The sequence below is a fragment of the Chinchilla lanigera genome, unplaced genomic scaffold (assembly GCF_000276665.1).
Source record: "Chinchilla lanigera isolate Chin_1 unplaced genomic scaffold, ChiLan1.0 scaffold00003, whole genome shotgun sequence".
Classification (NCBI taxonomy): Eukaryota; Metazoa; Chordata; class Mammalia; order Rodentia; family Chinchillidae; genus Chinchilla; species Chinchilla lanigera.
The window spans coordinates 34,886,509-34,905,007 of record NW_004955404.1 but is presented as its reverse complement, the minus strand read 5'-3'; the positions used below and the strand labels follow the sequence as shown (position 1 = coordinate 34,905,007).

Genomic DNA, 18,499 nt, shown 5'->3' with positions numbered 1-18,499 from the left:
TTTAAAAGATAAGTCAAGTTATCATTTAACCCATATTCTATTTAAGCAAATAACTCCACTAAGTTGCCTTACTTCTAATATATAAAATAAATTGGGAAGGCTTGGGACTATTTCTAGGACATTTTGAGAAACTGCCAATATAGCATTTTACATCTACTTTTGAGATAAATAATAGTGTTGTACAAATAATAGTATTTTTCATTACTTATCTTTTAGGTGGCATTTACACAAGATTCTTTTAAAATTATAAAAGTAGGTGAAGAAGAGACAAGTATTCACCATTTTTGCTTGAAAATAATGTCAAGAATATGTCAGTAATTTTTGAAACATTCCTACCGCTATATTTCCACTTTGGGCCTCTATGTTATAAATGCAACTTTATGAAATACATGTCCTCCGATAATTTCTTTAGTCAATATGTACACACATATATCAAAACTGTAAGATACATCCTCCACAAGGATGAAGGATTTCTATGTTTGCTTCAGCTGAGACCCTTTGCCTTATCCAAAGATTCCGAGAGCCTATTTCGTTTACTTTACGTAAGTAATATGTGTGATCATTGAACAAATAACAACTAAGCACCTGCTGTGTTCAAAGCAGTTCTCTATGGATGCTAATTTGAGCGAGTGAGTTCTTAAGTCTTCGGGAGCTGACACTCTTTCCAAAGAGAAAGAATCTGGTGCACAAATAACTATGATGCAAATTGTAATGTGCAAAACCTCATAAGAGACCTGCAATCTGTGTACTAGTTAGAACTTGGGCAGGATGATGATACTTCCATGTTCCAGGAAGAAAGACGGCAGTGGAAGCATTAGAAGAAAATTCAGAGAATGAAACAAATGTGGAAAACTATGGCAGAAAAATACACTTCAGAGAGGATACCAAAGAGAAATTAAAGACTGGAACTTTGTGAGTGTATATACAGTATTTCAAATAAACTGGAACAAGTCAAATAGCAAGAAGGACAGAGACTGAGAGATGTAGACTTAGTATATGGGGTCAGATTTTCCAGGATTTAGAGAGAGCAAAAAGATTGCAAATTCTGTCTGCTTTTTTTAACCAATGGGGATACTTTCCTGCTTATACTAAAGTATCTGTATTGCTACTTATTCTTCATCACCATTCTGCTTCAATTGGCTTTTTAGTTCTTATTATCTACCTAGGATCAATCAACAGCCCTCTGATAATCTGTTCTTCCTGAGTGATCTCTTTTATTGTTATCACTGAGATGCTAAGACTAGCGGCTGACTATACATCTATAGTCCAGATCTTCCTCTTGAGATTCGGACAGATTGATGCTTCTCTACTAGACATCGCTGCTTAGACATTCTATAATAATTTAAGACTCAGCTTGTCCAAATCTGAAATCAGCATCTGCCCCATTAAAACCTATTCCTTTTTCCCTGTTTCAGCAAAATGGTACCTACTTAACTGAGGCAAAAATTCAGGATTCAGCACTGTCTTTTCCTTCTTGTCCACATTCAAATATCTCTATGAGGGCATTTCTTTAATCTGCTCTCCTTTCTACATCTCCTGCATATAGGTCAGTCCTTCATTGCCTATGTGATGTACAGTTGTAGATTTCCAGTGTATTCAAATTTGTCCCACTCTGGTGCTGCAAGTCCAGAATGTAGACAACTGTGTACTAATTTCAGAAGGATTTTTCTAAAATGCAAATCTGATCACTATTTTACATTTGATTAATCAATATTTTTTTAAAAAATTCATACTTTGGTGTATACCAGGCTGTGGAAGGGGGCCCAATCCCACTTCTCCAATTTGATGATTTTTATCACTTACATTTTGCCCTTTTTAATTTTTTTTTTTTTTTTTTTTTTTTTTTTTTTTTGTTTTTTTTTTTGTACCAGGAATCAATCTCATGACCTTGCGCTTGCCAGGCAGGTGCTTACACCACTGAGCTATATCCCTGGCCCTGCCCTTTTTAATTTCTTAACAGTTTTCTGAGTTGCTTTGGTATCCTATTATACCATTTGTAAATACTGTCTACTTCCCCACCATTTGTACACCAAACTATCATCATCCCCATTTTACCTAAGTAAAGGTCAGTCCTTCTTACTAACCATTTCAAGTTCCAGTGTTCTTGCCAGGCACCATGATAAATGCACAGTGAGCAACTCTATTGTGACTCTGGCTTGATTGCAGTAATCTGCTTCTCTAGTCTACTTTAACATCACATGGCAGAAAGTGCATATGTATGTGTCTCTTTAAACTTAGTGCCTGGCTCGCTATATTTATTTAAATAAATTTGAAATTATTTGTGAAGCCATTTCATCTGAATTCCTCAAGCATCCTATTTTATCACTTTGAGTGGTTCAAAAAGCTACCAGGATATAAAAAAGTGAGATACAAAGTTTGGAAGCTTGAATCTAAATATAATGTTAAACGTACATTTGAACACCACCAGGAAAAAAATAAGGTTTGTGATGATCTCTAGTAAAATGTCCTAGAGGAAGCAGAAAAGGAAAAATAATTTCTAGCTCTTTAACTTGTTTTACTCGGAAAGAAAATGAAACTGTTCAGGAGGACTTCATTATTCAGGCCACAGGAGTTGTCCTAACAGCTTTTACTCTGGAAGCAGAAGTTAGGCTACTAAGTAGGAACACTTTAGCACATGCTGTGATTAGAATAGACCCAGTGGGCTCCTTTCATCACAGATATCTCCTGCCCAATCTATCACCTTCCCTCAAATTCCACCAATAGAGATTTATTGCTTTGAGTCAAAGCTTGAAGTTCTTTCAAAACCTTCTATTAAAATGCAAATACCCTAGGTGGTGGCAATAACCGAAAGCCATCAACTAACCTACAGGGGATTACTTTACATTTGGGTGAGAGCGCAGCTTTGAGAACCCATGCAAAGAATGGAAGGAACTAAAGGAAAGATTCAGAAAGACATGTCAAATAGCTTACCTTCTTCCTAACAAGACTTGTGGGATTTCTCCCTAAAGTGATATACAACTTCTTAGTTGAGAGGAACTAGGAAATCTTAGTAAGACTTTTTCCCTTCCTTCATTAGATTCCTCTATGGACAGGTGGGGCATTTTACTCTAATTGAAAACTTCGTCACTAACTACTAACTAAAGGTCTCTAATTTCCACAAGACTCTATCCATAATAACTTAGCTGTAAAACACTTGAATATTTACATTTCTGTCCAAGCTTTAGGGAACATAAAGGGGTGGGGATTTGATGCTGTGCCTAAAAGCATGTGTATTATTACCTGGACAGATCTAGGTGTAATATTTGTTCTACTAATTCATTAGAAGGTATAACCTTAATCAAGTTGCCTACATTTTCTGAACACCATAAGATCTTAAATGCTTGATATGCTTTGTTAAAAATAGGTTATTCCTAGAAACCAAAACGAAAACATAAACAAGGAAGTGAAACATTTAGAGAAGCATTTATGTTAGAATGTCCAGTGGCCTCAATGGTAGCTGCATTCACCTCAGATTTAACTACAACAGTGACCGCATTCTATCCCAGAGGACCAGGGAAAGTGGAACTTTCTTAATCAAAAAGACCTCACTGATACAATAAATTAGAACAAAAAAAAAAACTTAAGACTTTCAAAATTTTTCAGCTTCACATATCAGCTACAGTACAGCCTTTGTTATTTTTAATAATTCCCAAAGCAGTTTGCAGATGTCCAAAGCCGTATTTAGGCATACCCATCCTTGCAGAGCTGAATAAGAAGGTTTCTTTCTTAGGCAGATAACCCTAGCCAGTCCTGTCTTTAGTTTACGGTGCTCAGTCTTGTACTAATTTCTGTATCTCTCTCCAGTGACTGATACGCTGAATCAACTTTCTGATTTATTCATTATGTTTATTTATACTAAAGTCAAAATCCAACTTTAAAAAAAAAGGGCCAGAGGTTTATATGATCTGAAGAGAAACCGGAGCATAAAATCCAACTTTTAAAAGACATGTGATGTAAATTAATAAGGAGATAAATGCACTAAAAGAGGAAGATGCATTTGGACTGAGAAGGATATTTGAACCTTCAAACTTCTCCAAAGATACCATTTCTGAATCTGTTCAATAGCTTTTGAGAAATTAAATCAGTTCTCCTTCCAAGTTTAGGTAGAGAAACAAGCAAAATCTCGGGGGAAATGTGATGGCTGCAAAAAGAAAAATGTAAAAGTAGCTGCCCGTAGGAAAGTTTGGGTCCAAACCCTCCTGTTTGGAGAACGGAAAAAAGGGTTTCATTTGACCCTTTCCACTGATTCACTTATTCAGGAGAAGAGAAATACTGTGTATAAGCACTGAACCAGACATTATGAGTGGAAGAATATACACATGAACCCTTCTTGGAGGAGCAAGGTAAGATTTAGTAGTAGTATGTGGGTAAAAGGATAGCAGAAGAACAGTATAGGGCAAATGAACACTGAGGTGAGTCCTGGTTCCAAACAAGCATTTAGGAAGGAAATAAGCTTGCTCCCATAATCTATAAGAATTTATTTGCCCTTTCTGAATCCTACTACTTTCCTCAGATTGGGCCAGAGGAATTCGTGATCCTCCTGCCTCAGCCTCCAGGAATGATGGGATTATAGGCTTCCATCATTTTGCCTAGCATCAAACAGTTGACTTTTCAGGGACCAAAACAGGGAGTGCCCCGAGGCAGGCATGGGAAATAGCCCCAGGGAACACATGCAGAGCCCCTGAGCACAAAGCATTACGTCCTGTCACACATTTCAATGGCACATAATTCATAGATGAGTTGGACAGCATACAAATAAACAAATTAACAATGTTCTGCGGAAAAACAGCCTTTAGTGAAAAGGCTCTATGCTCAAACTCTTTTGAGAAATGCCAAGTTGAACCTACTAAACATATGTATGATTTGTGGAAGCAGTTGACACATTCTCAAAACTTTTAGTATTTTGTTTTGGGGGCCAAGTTTTACGACGATAGTATGCATTAAAAATCTCTAAGAATCAACTTTTATTAAACTCAGCTCACTAAAAAGCTGCTTACTTCTAGGGAGTTTTCTTATTTACAGATTTGTACTCAAAATGAATGCATTCTCCCCAACAGTCCGACTTAATTTCAAATTAGGAGGATAACTTTCCTCTAAACATTATCGATCTTGTTCCGTGTGTTTTATGGCATAGGAGAATTAACACATGAGAAGTATTCTCCAGGGAACAGAGACACACTATTCACATAGTCTACTAGATGACAGAACGTGTTGTTTTTTGGGTTTTTTTTTTTTTCACACTTACACCCTTATAGTGACAAATAGACCCTGAGGATTTGGGTAAAAATTGTCTGTAAGTATCATTACATACATGATTAACCAACTTCTATGATTTAAATTGAATACCGGACAATGTTAGAAATAATTGCCTGTAAAGGAAAGACTTATAAAGCATGTAGTCATCTAACTAGAAATATTTTGACTCTCAAGTCAAAGAAATGCAAGAGTTGATAATTACCCAAACTACGTGGCTAACATCAATAAACTGAAATCATCACTAATGAAAAAAAAATAGAAATTGAAATTAGCTCCTCTGCTGAGGAGAAATTATTATTTTCCCCAACCTCAGAACTCATAGGTTTTTATAGGCTTGAAATAATACAGGAAATCTATGTAACACAAAACCTTCCTGCAAAGCCAAAGAGAAAATATCTGATGTTCCTTGTCAGTTAAAGCTACTGTGTAATGAAGAAGAAAAAATGACCCCAAAATGAGAAATAAAATGTATTGGACTGTAGTCAGGAATCATGATTGCCTACATCTGTAATCCCAGCATTCTGGGAGGCTGAAACAGGAGGATTCCAAGCTCAAGCCCAGCCTGGAAAACATGGTGATTGAGCAAGAACCTGAGTATAGGTAATTACACACATACACACATAAATATATATATATGTGTGTGTGTGTGTAAAATTTTACAAAGATATGAGTATGTTCCTCCACAGGAAAACCCTGAGCTACTATATCAATGCAAATGAGCCACTCCTAAGCATTTGTATGGTGTGTTATCAATTAATGATAGCCTAAAACACCAGAATGCCTTTTTAATAGATTATATACTTAGATTCTCCAGCCTCTAAAACTCTTTCTTTAGAATCTATAAAAGAAGACCATGTCAAAAAGTTTCTTTAAAATACATTAAATATATTGCTTATGTTAACCTTGGAATTAATACAATGATGTTAGTTTAAGATCTTTAACTTACTCCGCATACTTCTTAAATTTAACCTTTAACAAATCAACACCTTGATACATTCTTGCCTCAACTTGCATGCGTGGTAAATGACCCCTTAGAAGTGCACAAAGTGACTTATCAGAATAAAATCTATTCTATGAATATTTTATAAGACTAAAAATAACAATGTTATTTAAAAATTTAATTAGAGAAACATGACTACGTAATCCTCTTTACTTTTACCTATGTGTACCATGCAGTAGACACCCACATGTATATTCTACCCAGAGTTCATACTGTCTCCAAAAGCACTTAGTAATATGTTTAGCTAGTGAACTAAATATTTTAAACTTTTCAATCACCTTATAATTTCTTTACTTCTCATAAGTTTTCTAGAACAAAGATGAGTCTGCATATAACAAATGTTTCTGTACAAAGGCTTACTAGAATTTTGTAAAGAACAAATCCTGAAATAATCAAAATCAATTATAAATGATCTTAAAGTCTAGGAAAAGTTAATACATGTTGCCTTCTTTCTTTTAATGGCTTCCTTTCCTCAAACCATACTGTATAAAATTTACATTTAATATTAAATTATATCCCATCACTCAGGAGACGGAGGCAAGAAGATCACTGTGAATTTGAGGCCGACCTGGGCTACATAACTGAGTTCAAGGCCAGCCTACACTACATGGCAAGATCATCTCTCAAATAAAACAAATTAAAAAATTTAAAGATAGTCGAACTAAAATATGTAACATCTAAACCAATCATTTATACAAGTTATGGACTACATAATCACAAATAAAATTTTTCACATTGGATTTCAAATGACTAGACTATCTTACCAACTACCGTTGGTTGTATTTTTTTTACACCAAAAGCATATACTCAGCCTTTTATTTCAATGGGACCTGCGAGACCTGGTTCGTAACTATGTAGTACCTGTGATTTACGATCACTCTGATTCTGCAGATCTTCTTTGATTTTGCCCCAATGACCATAAATTGTTTCCATCACAAAACAAAAACAATATCAAACTCTCCTTCCAAGTATATGCCATTTTTATCACAGGGAAGGTCCTCTTCTCAAATATTTCTATTTTTTCAAACAGTGGATAAAATAATAAAATAATAAAATGTCTTGCTACCAGCATGCTACTAAGTTCATGATGTGCTCTCTCGTCTAATATTCAGAACAAACCTTGGTGATGAGTATTACATTTATCCTTATTTCACTGACCAGAACACTGAGACACCAAAAAGGAAAATGATTTGCTAAGTATCCAACAAATGGAAGACAACAGAATCATATTGTGAAGCAAGGCAATCTGGCTCTGGAAGCCAAGCCCTTAAGCACCACGCTATGATGCCATTGTAGCATTATTTGCTTGTTAACTTAGCAAACATTAGTGAACCTGTTAATCTGTCTGACCTTATGATAATATTGGAAATATCAGTAAGATGCTGTCCTGGACTTTCAGTAGCTCACAGTCTATTTCAGGAAACAGATAGTAAATAAGTAGATGATATCCACACGAATGATACAGGGACACCATTGTAGGGATTTTTCAAGAAGGATGAATGGGAAAAACCAGGAGTTCATAACTATAAAAGAGCTGGTGGTAAGGAAGAAAACATTCACCAAGCACATATTCACTCTTTAATAGTTTTATACATTGTATCGTATTTCTCCCTATTATGTCTCTCTTTGTAACACTGAGGCATGTGTTACACATACAATAGACAACAATTTTTTCTCAAACACCTATAGGATATTATGAATTGTTTATTTACACTATTAGTATTTTTGTTGAGAATTTATTTTAGGAGAATTTACAAAGACCATAATTTGGTACTATATAATCAATTTTATAGATGAAATTTTAATCTAACCAACAAATAGACCATTTTTTTCAATATTTTACCATAGCAGGGATTTGTTCCCAACACAAGGAAATTAAGCAATTAATCAGCTGGGTTTACTTTTATTTTTCTGTATGTATGGTATCAATCAAAATCATGATTGTTACCATATTTTTTGATCTGCAGGAGAATATATTTGTGAAGTTACAGCACAGCGACATTAAGAAGGGGAAAATATATAATTGTGCACCAGTCTTTCTCTACTAAAGCAATCACAGTCATCAATGTATGATAATTAAGTCTGAATATAAACAGCAATTTGATATAAATGTCTTCACATAAAAATCACAAGACTAGAACAATAGTTATGTTTGTATTAAACTATTAATCCACACAGATGTGGTTTCCAATGACAGTTAAAGAAGGAACCTATTAAATCAGAACTCAAAAAACCTTGTTTTCTTACTTTAGAATGCAGAGACAAAATGGCGCACTCCACCTAAAATGCATGTTTTTACCCTCCACTGACAAGTTATTTGTACACCATCTCTGCAGAAAATGTACACAGCTAATTTGTTTGAGAAGCCTATTATAAAACAGATACATCTTCTCTTCCCCTGCTGTACATAACACACAGAAAGCTGTCAAGAAATATAATCTTGAAATATAGAGATTCAGTTACCGGCTCCAAAATTTAGAACCTCCCCCCACACACACAAATTTTTGCTACTCCTATGAACATTCCAGGTCTATGAACCAAGGAAAGGATGATATTCAGAATGTATGCTCTTTTCAGTATGTACGGATTTAAAAGCACGCTATTCATTACATAACATGGATGTTACATAAGCATCAAACATTGCTGTTAACATGATTTAAAGCAATTGAATTCTACTTAATAATTTATGAAAGTGTTTTATTTAATGAATAGCCTTTTAATGCAAACATTAGCTATTATAAGACGTTATGATATAAACTTTCTGTATCACAGATTTGGAGAAGACACCGCCAATTGTCTTTTCACCTTTGAATCAACATTGTTTCATCGTAGATTTTTGTTTTCTTTGAAATAATAAACAGAGGTTGCATCTAAAATCCCAATCATTACCCTGACTCATATTTCTTTCCCTGTCTCCCTCTCTCTTTATTCCTTCCTTCTTTCTTTACTTTCTTCGTATCTGAATCATACCCTAAAATAATAAAAAATTACCTTAATAGTATGGCTTAAATTGATGAACATAAGATAGCTGACATGTAAACCTGACATATTCACAGACAACAGTGATTCTTTGGAGCACTTTATGTATATTTTTTCATTTAATCTCAAGAAATGTATGAGTTGGAGATATTATGATTTTCATTTTAAAACTATGGGAACTGAGGCAGAGGTGTTAAGTGCAGTGCTAATGTATAAAAGAATAGATTTTATTATCATTATTTCGAGTACACAAACTGTTTCTTGATTAAACTTCATGCGGAACATTACATTAGAGAAAATTCTAGGGCAAATAGGAGTTATCACATTTTAATTTTTTAAGCAGAATATAGAATTCCATATTATAGTCAATTTCTTTGTCTCACCGCTTATTGCTATGCTATCTAATATTGACAAAAATGTCTTAATCTTAGTCCAACAAACTACTTTCAAATCTAGGACTATAGATCTAAATACTAGTCACACATGTATTCTCATTTCCTACATGGTGAGTGTACACAGACATGTCAGGTAGCCCCTGGAATTAAAGGCAGACCCTAACTACTATGAAAGTGACGACAAAGTACAACCTCTTTGCAGTGGTAGGCTATAGAATTATGTCACTACTAACCAAGTGATTTAAAAAGGAAAAATAAAAGAATAAACATCGAGGCTGGGGATTTAGCTCAGCGGCAAAGCGCCTGCCTGGCAAGCGCAAGGTCGTGAGTTCAGTTCCTGGTACCTGAGAAAAACCAAACCAAAGAATAAACTTCGATAATATAAGGAAGGGGGAGACATGTGTCATGCAATATAAGTATGATTTGAATAAAAGATTGCAGGCAAGATCCAAATGTCACAGTCCAGGGACTTATTGCCGAATAACTGTGGCACGTACTAGAATGATGGGTGCGTTACAGCGTCAAAACAAAAGACCCATTCGTATAGCGTAAGTGAAGCCCTTGAGTAGAGTAGGTACGTATGTTAAGTATATTTTGATCCTAGCTATAATGCAAGACCTTTCAGGTAATGAACTATGTTTCATATGAAAGCCTTTAAAGTCTCTACTACAAAGGGCAGCAAATCATTTGTGTTTAGCAGAAATGACTAATTAAACCAATAATAATGAGCTTGGTAACCGCAGGTTGTGTTATAAAAGATGAGGCACAGATATTGAGTAACTAGACTGAGGTCTTCAAAGAAAGAGAAGATATAACATGTTACTTTAGGAAGCGATAGTGTGAAGGACATTGTCTCACAATTTTGTAGGTTTTCAAGAGGTTACCATGAAGTTTAGCTTAGCTATTATTATCAAGATTGAGATTAAAAACCCTGAGCTCTATGTCTCAGTTTACTATGCAAACATTATCATGAAGAACGTTTTGGCATGTATTATATGACTTAATATGACTTAATGGTCTTAATAATTCTGTGACTCAGTTACCATCAACATGCATACTTTGCAGATGAATAGAATGGCTCCTGGTGAGTGAATAATTACTTACACAGACTACAGCCTGCTAAAGTTGGGGAACTGAAGGCCATTAGGTCTCTCTGAGTAAAAGTTTGTACTGAATGGCCATGCTAATCATAAAAATGCTTCAGCCGTCAAGAAATTTGTATCAAAATTAAATAGCAATATCTGGAAGATTGTTGGAGTTCACTTTTAAGGTTACATTTCTACTGCACAACTCTGAACATATTTACTGTTTTAAAAATGAAATAGGCTATTTTTATTCCTCTGAACCTAGAATGGCTCTCTGTAAGCTATCTCCATACCTTACCCGCCTCCAATAACTGTACAAAATTATACTGGGTCTGCTCTACAGCTCCCCCATCTCAACTATTTCATTTTTATCCTAAGCTTTGTTCATAAATGTTATGCATTTACTTATTTACCAATAAGTATCTGTCCTTGCCAATTCCAGGATGGAAGGGATTTAACATGTTTTGTGTACTGGTGTATCTTCTGCATGTGAAAAACTGTTTGGCACAAAGTAGGAGCTCAATAAATATCTATTAAATTAAAAAAATGAATGAACAGTCAAAGGAAAGAACAGATGCTCATTGCTGATCTATGGCCATCTGAATCCACATTGTCTTAGTAATTATTTAAGTACCTGAAAGCCTGGGACTATAACATGTCAGAGTGTTTTGTATGGTGCCAATCTGATAATGATGATGAAGTGGAAAGTTCCTGAGCCATTGCCTCCTTTGCAGTCTCCTTACCACTGACTGAATACTTTTGATCTGTCTTGGCTCTTCAAAACAATGTGGCTGTAAAGAGAATACTATATAAATTTTAAGCTGGGACAATCGATGGAGCTTGAAATAATCAACCAACATCTTCCATACAAAAATGTGTACACTTTTGAACTTAGTTTGAAAAGGTAGACACATGTCCTTCAAACTTTAATTCTCACCTACATGATAGAGGATAGATTTGTCATCATTTGATTGGAGGTTCTGGATTATCAAAACAAACTTTGGAGTAAGACAGGACAAATACTATAAATTGTTACAAATTCTCTTCCCTTGCATGTGTACAAATGAAAACCCTAAGACCTTGCATTTAATATTACTGGAAAGCTCTACCACTGAAAAGTGTTATTGCATAAATTAGCAGCTATGGTTCAGATGAGGGGCCCCTAATGGTCCTGTGCTACAGGGTGGACCTCCAAGGTGATGCTTTCTGGAGTGGTAGAAGCTTTGGGAAGTGCAGTCCAGTGGGAGGTCTTAGATTACTGGACACCAACCTCTCGTTCTCTGCTGCTTCGTAGCTCTTGAGCTGAGCAATTTTCTCTGCGATACCCTCTCATCACAGTGCCATATGCAGAAACACTTGGGCCATATGAGATTAAACTGGAGCTTCCAGAACTTTGGGTTAAAATAAACTTTGTTTCTTTATAGGATAATTGCCTCAGGTATTTTGCTGTGGTGATGAGAGCTAATACACTAGCTATTACAAAGTTGAAGTAGCTGCTCATCTTCTGTACTAAAATGTGTAGATTAAGTAATTCATGTTTAAAAATTACAAATGATTACAGGTACAAATTTTTTTTAAAAAATTACAGAACTTCAGACAAGGTGATAGGAAATTAACAATGGTTGTTGTATTACATATTGATTTCTTCAAAGTGGTTACTCAGGAAAACAAATATTGGCATGTAAGACTGATCAAATAATTAATCATTAACTGTTTCTTTTAATAAAGTGATAGAAATCAGTAGTACAACTATCACCTTGTCTGAAGTTCAGTATTGGTTGTATTGTTCTTGTGTTATTTGTAAATGTGTATGTGTTTGTTAATATGTTTTTGTTCTTTTATTTTTTAAATAAAAACATACAAAGAATTTAAAGAAAATCATCCTAGAGGTAGAAGGGGACTTAAAGGCATGACATTAATGTTAGACACTATTGAGAAAATGATTAGCACAATTACCATGTATAAATTTAATACAGTTTTAGGAAAACGAATATTGCAAAAGTTAGAAATTAAGAAAACTGTATAAGGCAACACAGGATTATTTCTCTTAGCTGATGGACAATGAAGAATCAATATTGTAGGAAAATGAGTATAAAGAGAAAAATAACACAAATATATAACTAATTAATAAACATATTAAAAGATTTATAACATCATTAATGAATACGGAATTAAAAATTAAATCAAGCCAGATATTGTAGCTCACACCTGTATTCTCAGCACTTGAGAGGCTAAGGCAGGAAGAATGCCATGAGGTCAAGACCAGCATGAAATATATAGTGAGACATTGTCTCATAAATAAACCAAGAAAAATTAAATCAAAACATCACATCATATCCATTATAGGAGCAAAGTCTATACTATTATACTGATACAAGAGAATATATATATATATATATATATATATATTATTCAAGATCTAATTGGCCACATGAAAATTTAAAATACAAATACTCCTTAAATCAAACTTTTATATTGAAAATCAATTAGTTCATGCTGAGGAAATAAAGAGAAAGACAGAGAAAAAGAGAATCTGCAAAATAAACCTTGAAAGTTTTATATAATTGTTCTGTGTTAAAAAAGTAATGGTGTGCTTTAGGCCAAAATCTGAGTAGTTCTTTATATATTTCAGAAAGTTAGATTAAAAGGATAGAAAAATATGCCATGGAATAGGTGGGTGTGTTATATATGATCCCATTTATTATAGACACCAATTATTTCCCATAAGTAGATTCAATTGTATATTACCTTTCTTTCCTATTTTTTCAAATATTATACATATTTACCAGTGAAGGATGTGTGTATGTGTGCACGTGTTTAAATAAGAACAAGCAAGTTGGTAGAGTATTCCAAGGAAGATTCAGTGTAGATAAGAAAATTATTTGTCAAACTACAAGGAAAACCAACACTTAAAGTGCTGAATGGGTTAGAAGCAAACTGTGTGTGTACAGGAGGGCATTTTATTTTAGAAATATAGTGTGAACAAATATAAATGATTAGAAATAGATTCAGATATCTGAATATTAGAAGTGTACCATCTGGTCTTCATTGATTGAAATGTGTAACTTGCCTCTTTGCCTTCCCCAAAAGAAAAACTCTAGAAAAGTTCAGGGCCCAAAAGTCCTATATGTGAAGAAGCGCTAGAATTGCAAAGATATTTTTCCCCACACATTATGTCAAAAAACTGAAAGAAAAAATAAACACGATAAAAAGTGAATGTTGACATAAAGACTGCTCACAGCATGAAAGGGCTCTCACCCTCACTTATACCCTGAAGCAGTAGGACAATTTTTCAACTTTATTTCATTTTTTGTTAACATTTAGCTTGACATTTCAAAGAACTACCACTCCATTTTCCCAAACACAACGCTTGCTTCTTTAGAGCTGAGTAATGAACTTATTAAATCCCAAGGTGTCCTGTTTGGGTGAGGAAGAGTAATGCATCTCCTGTGAAACACGATCTCTTCAGAGCAATAGCTCCGCCCCTTTACTAGGATTTACTATGCATAGGATGGGTGGTGTGTGAGTAGTTTATTAACAAACCCTCTGAGTACATAAGTAGTCAATCTGAACAAGACTTTAAAAGACAGTGACAGAAGATATTTTGAATGAGTCCAGGGAATTTCTTTAGTTTTCAACCTTCAAAAAACATTTCATAAGCCTTGCAGAGATACTTGAACAGATTCTTTGAATGTGTGTACCTATTATAGTCATAGGAATGAATTACAAATACAGAGTATTAAAACTTCTATTAGCTCTCCCATCTAAACTTTACTACTAAACGTGTAAAACTGCTAGCTTCACTCTATCAAAATTTGGTTTTCATAAAAAATTAGAAGCAATACTCCTCTTATTTACCTATAATTCTGAATTTGTTCTGAATAAAACAATTAGATGATCTTAGTCTTAACTGAAAATTTTCTATTGGTTTGTAGCCACTGTTTGCTTGACCTCCCAAAGTAATGCATTCTGAATGTCTGTGAAAAGCACACACACACACACACACACACACACACTTACACACATACACACAATTGGGCATGCACTGGAATCCTCCTTATACGTTGAAGTAAGCAGACTAGGCCAGTGAACTAAGAACACAGAAAAAGAAAAAGCAAAGAATAAAATAGGCCTCTGCTGTTAAAAGCAAGCTCAGGAATGTCAAAAAATAAGCTACCTTAAATCACTTAGTTACACTGGAAGATGCACCACATCTAGGTTAGCACTGTGAGTACCTGGCCAAGGCTTGTGTAGAAAGATACACTAATATTCTAATAACGTGGAAAGGAAGATGTTTGTACCATTACTTTCTTGGGCATAGTAAGGCAAACTTTATATTCACAACAAAAAATAATGCAATTTGATGTTTACAAATTTGTCATAACCTTCATATCATATTAGTTTTTAGTTGCTTAAGAGAAGTTCAGAATAAATTAGCTTGTAACAGTTAAAAGTAAAATTGTTGAACTTTAAATATAGGGAATTATTTCTTAGGAACTTTTCTGACATATGTAAAATATAGGACTGGAATTTGCTTAGAATTTAAAATCAGATTTGTTACAATATCTTTATTAATTTCATCTGAAAACCTGTAATAGATATTCATAATCTGAAGAATAAACATATATATTAATGTAGAAATAAAATATACTAAAAACTATTAACTGATATGCAAAATGGCAGTACTACTTACTAGAAATTTTTATTTGAACAGATTTTTCATAAGTAGTTATATATCAATGAAAGATCAATAAAAGTTAAATCTCAAATAATATTATACAAGAGAAACCATGTGATATTTAAACTTTGTGTCTAATTTAACTCACTTAACATTATGGTCTCAAAAGAAAAAAAGGAAGAGCAACAAAAGAGCTACATAATAGGAGGCATGGGAGATAGCCCATTCTCAAAGGTGAAGAGGATCAAGGGATGGAGGGAGGAAAGGGAAAGGAAGAAGATGGCATGAAAAATGGAATCAGGACGTGTTCTGTAACATAAGCCAGCTCCCTACAAGGAAGGTAAACAGTATGTACTGCACACATACACATAAAAGAGAGGGAGGAGGGGAAGAAAGGAAGGGAAAGGGGTGGCAAAAAAGGAAACGGAGCTGCGTGATGTACATGTACCAACTCCACACAAGCCATGCAAACACTGTGCCCTACACACATACAGTAATGCACTAAAATAAAAAATTATTCTGAAAATGTTTTAGGTAAATACATGTCCAGACTTGAGATTTCATAATTTGAAATAATGCCTGCTAACCACCACGTTTACAATTAATAGCTATAATTTTAGATGAAGCTCTGTACCAAAATTTAACATTTTAGTCACCTTGTTTCCCTGCCATATAAATACTGATCATGTAATCATTCTTATCCTACTAGAATGTATTTTGTAGTCGGTGACGTCTTGTTCAAATAGGTAAGTGGAAATTACTAAACGTCAAAGCTGAAATCTGAAAAGATCAAGTTACCTGACGATGTAGTTAAAGAGAATAATGAGGATTTGGAGAGAAGAAATGCAAGATATGTACTACAACGATGGAGGAGAAATAAGTACAAGGTTTCTGTGAAGTAGAAAGACAGAAATGGAAATCAGAAGGTGCAGTCCACGAGGCAATGAAGTATGTGTGGAGAAACAAAATAGGAAATTAAAGAACAGGAGGTAGATACGATGCAGCAATCCCAATAATGAGTACATATTCAAAGGAAATAGAATTAGCACATGGCAGAGATATCAGTACTCCCTAGTTCACTGCAGCTCTGTTACAATAATGGAGAAATGAAGCAAAAATGTCCCTTAATGATGAACAGGTAAAGAAAATGTGGGAAATACACAATGGAATACTATTCAGCCACAAAAAATGAAATCATTTTATTTGTAATGTGCATGGAGGCAGAGATTAGTAAGTGTCATACCATGTAATGAGCCTGGCAAAGATCCCTTGCTTTTAAGCACGGGAGTCTAAACTCCTACACCATCACAGAAAAGTTTAATTTCCATACCAAAGTCAAGATCTATGATGCTACTCTACATCCTAGCTCTCTTCTAGCTTAATAGTCAACCTTCAAATTATATAGATGCCATATGTATCCGTACAGGTGCATGCCCAACTGCAGTTTCTATTCTACCTTCTTTTCTTCCTCATGTGGTTCAGGGTCTCATTTTAGGGCTCAGGACTGAATCTAAGGTGTCTCAGAGAACATTTTACTATCGAGCTACATCCTCAGCTTCTCACAAAAATGTGTTTATCATATATGTGGGAATAAAACTCTTTAAAATCTAGTTTCTTGCCACCTATGTTACAGTATTCCGTTTTTAAAATGCAAGGCACAAAAACGCGCGTGTTAAACGCAAATTATTTACCTCTAAAGAATTTTGAAAAATGTAAAATAACTTCTCAACTTTAAATGGACTCTAAATTGCACATCATTTTCATATAAACTTGACTCTGTGGTAGTAAATTAAAATGAAAATCATACAGTATGCTTCAAACATTTCTCATGAAATCATTTCAAAAGTTTGCTACCAAGGAATTAGTTTGTTGATTAGCTATAGTACTATGAAACAGGGAAGGGAGAATAATTCTAGGCTTATATAAACATCTACCTTCAGTAAGCTTAGCAAGCAAACATTAAGTGCTTTGCATCCTATTTACTTACAACAGTCCTATAAAACAATAAACTTCTGAAAGCAATTACTTTAAATTTATTTTTCCTCTACATCGGAGCAGAATATATTGTATGCAAAAGGTAACATTGAACTTGTGCAATAATAGAGATTTACGGAGACAAGGAACAATGCTGATTAAAAAATAAAAGCATTGAAATACACCCTAACATCTTTCCTGAAACACAAGATAATAATTATCTTAGGAAAAGGTGGTGCTGACAACAGCATAAATGATACTGCCAAATGGAGAGTTAATTTTATTTTAAAGGATTAAATCATAAATTACTTCTCTAAAATTAGTGAGAAAGAAACAAACCCCTTCCAAAGTCAATTTAATCAATTCACAAGAATTTTGCACAAGAGAAAAAATTATTAGACCATAACATTTCAAGAGGTTCTAAGAGAATCATATTAAAGTGCCTTGCTGCTCTTACTCACGAACTAATTAAGAATATATATGACTGGATTTTCAAATATCTGTTTAACAACCTATAATCTAACATATTTATTGCCATCTCATTCTATATTTTAGAATAGGAGTTGGTTAAAGTTTAATCATGTTTAAAGTAGTCTCCTTTCAAACATTCATTTCTAAATAAGAACTTAATTTTCTAACTTATAGTACCCTAACAGAGTGAAAGGATAATACTTATTTAATAAATTCATTCTGACTAATACATGCTATTAATTATTCACAATTAGTTTCTGTCTCCTTTCTCTTGCCATCCTTCCTGTCATCTGAGAAAAATACATTTCTTCAACATTGGTTTCCTTACTTTTTATTTTGGGCTTACTTACGACTGGACTTGCTGTGATCAATGACAGGAAAACAGAGGTGACATAGGCTACATTTGAGCCGCAGTCTGAGCAATGACATATGTCTATGCCCCTTCTTAAGCTGCTCTCTTCTGTGAGAACATCTGAATCAGCTCACCAAGCGCGGTAGTCATCCTTGACCAACAAACCACAAGAAATGTGAGCTAGAAATGAAGGTTTGTCACAAGTTTCTGGGATCTGGCTGTTTTTCTCTACAGCTAAAGTTGACTATGCATAATGCACCACAGACATCATGATTATTTGTTTTAATTGCTTAAAATGCCTGAGATTGT

General features: G+C 34.3%; 1 protein-coding gene across 1 annotated transcript in view; it reads right to left on the bottom strand.

The window, feature by feature from the left end:
- Positions 1-18,499, bottom strand: part of Dach1 (dachshund family transcription factor 1) — a 378,258-nt gene that overhangs the window by 213,030 nt on the left and 146,729 nt on the right. The window lies entirely within an intron of this gene.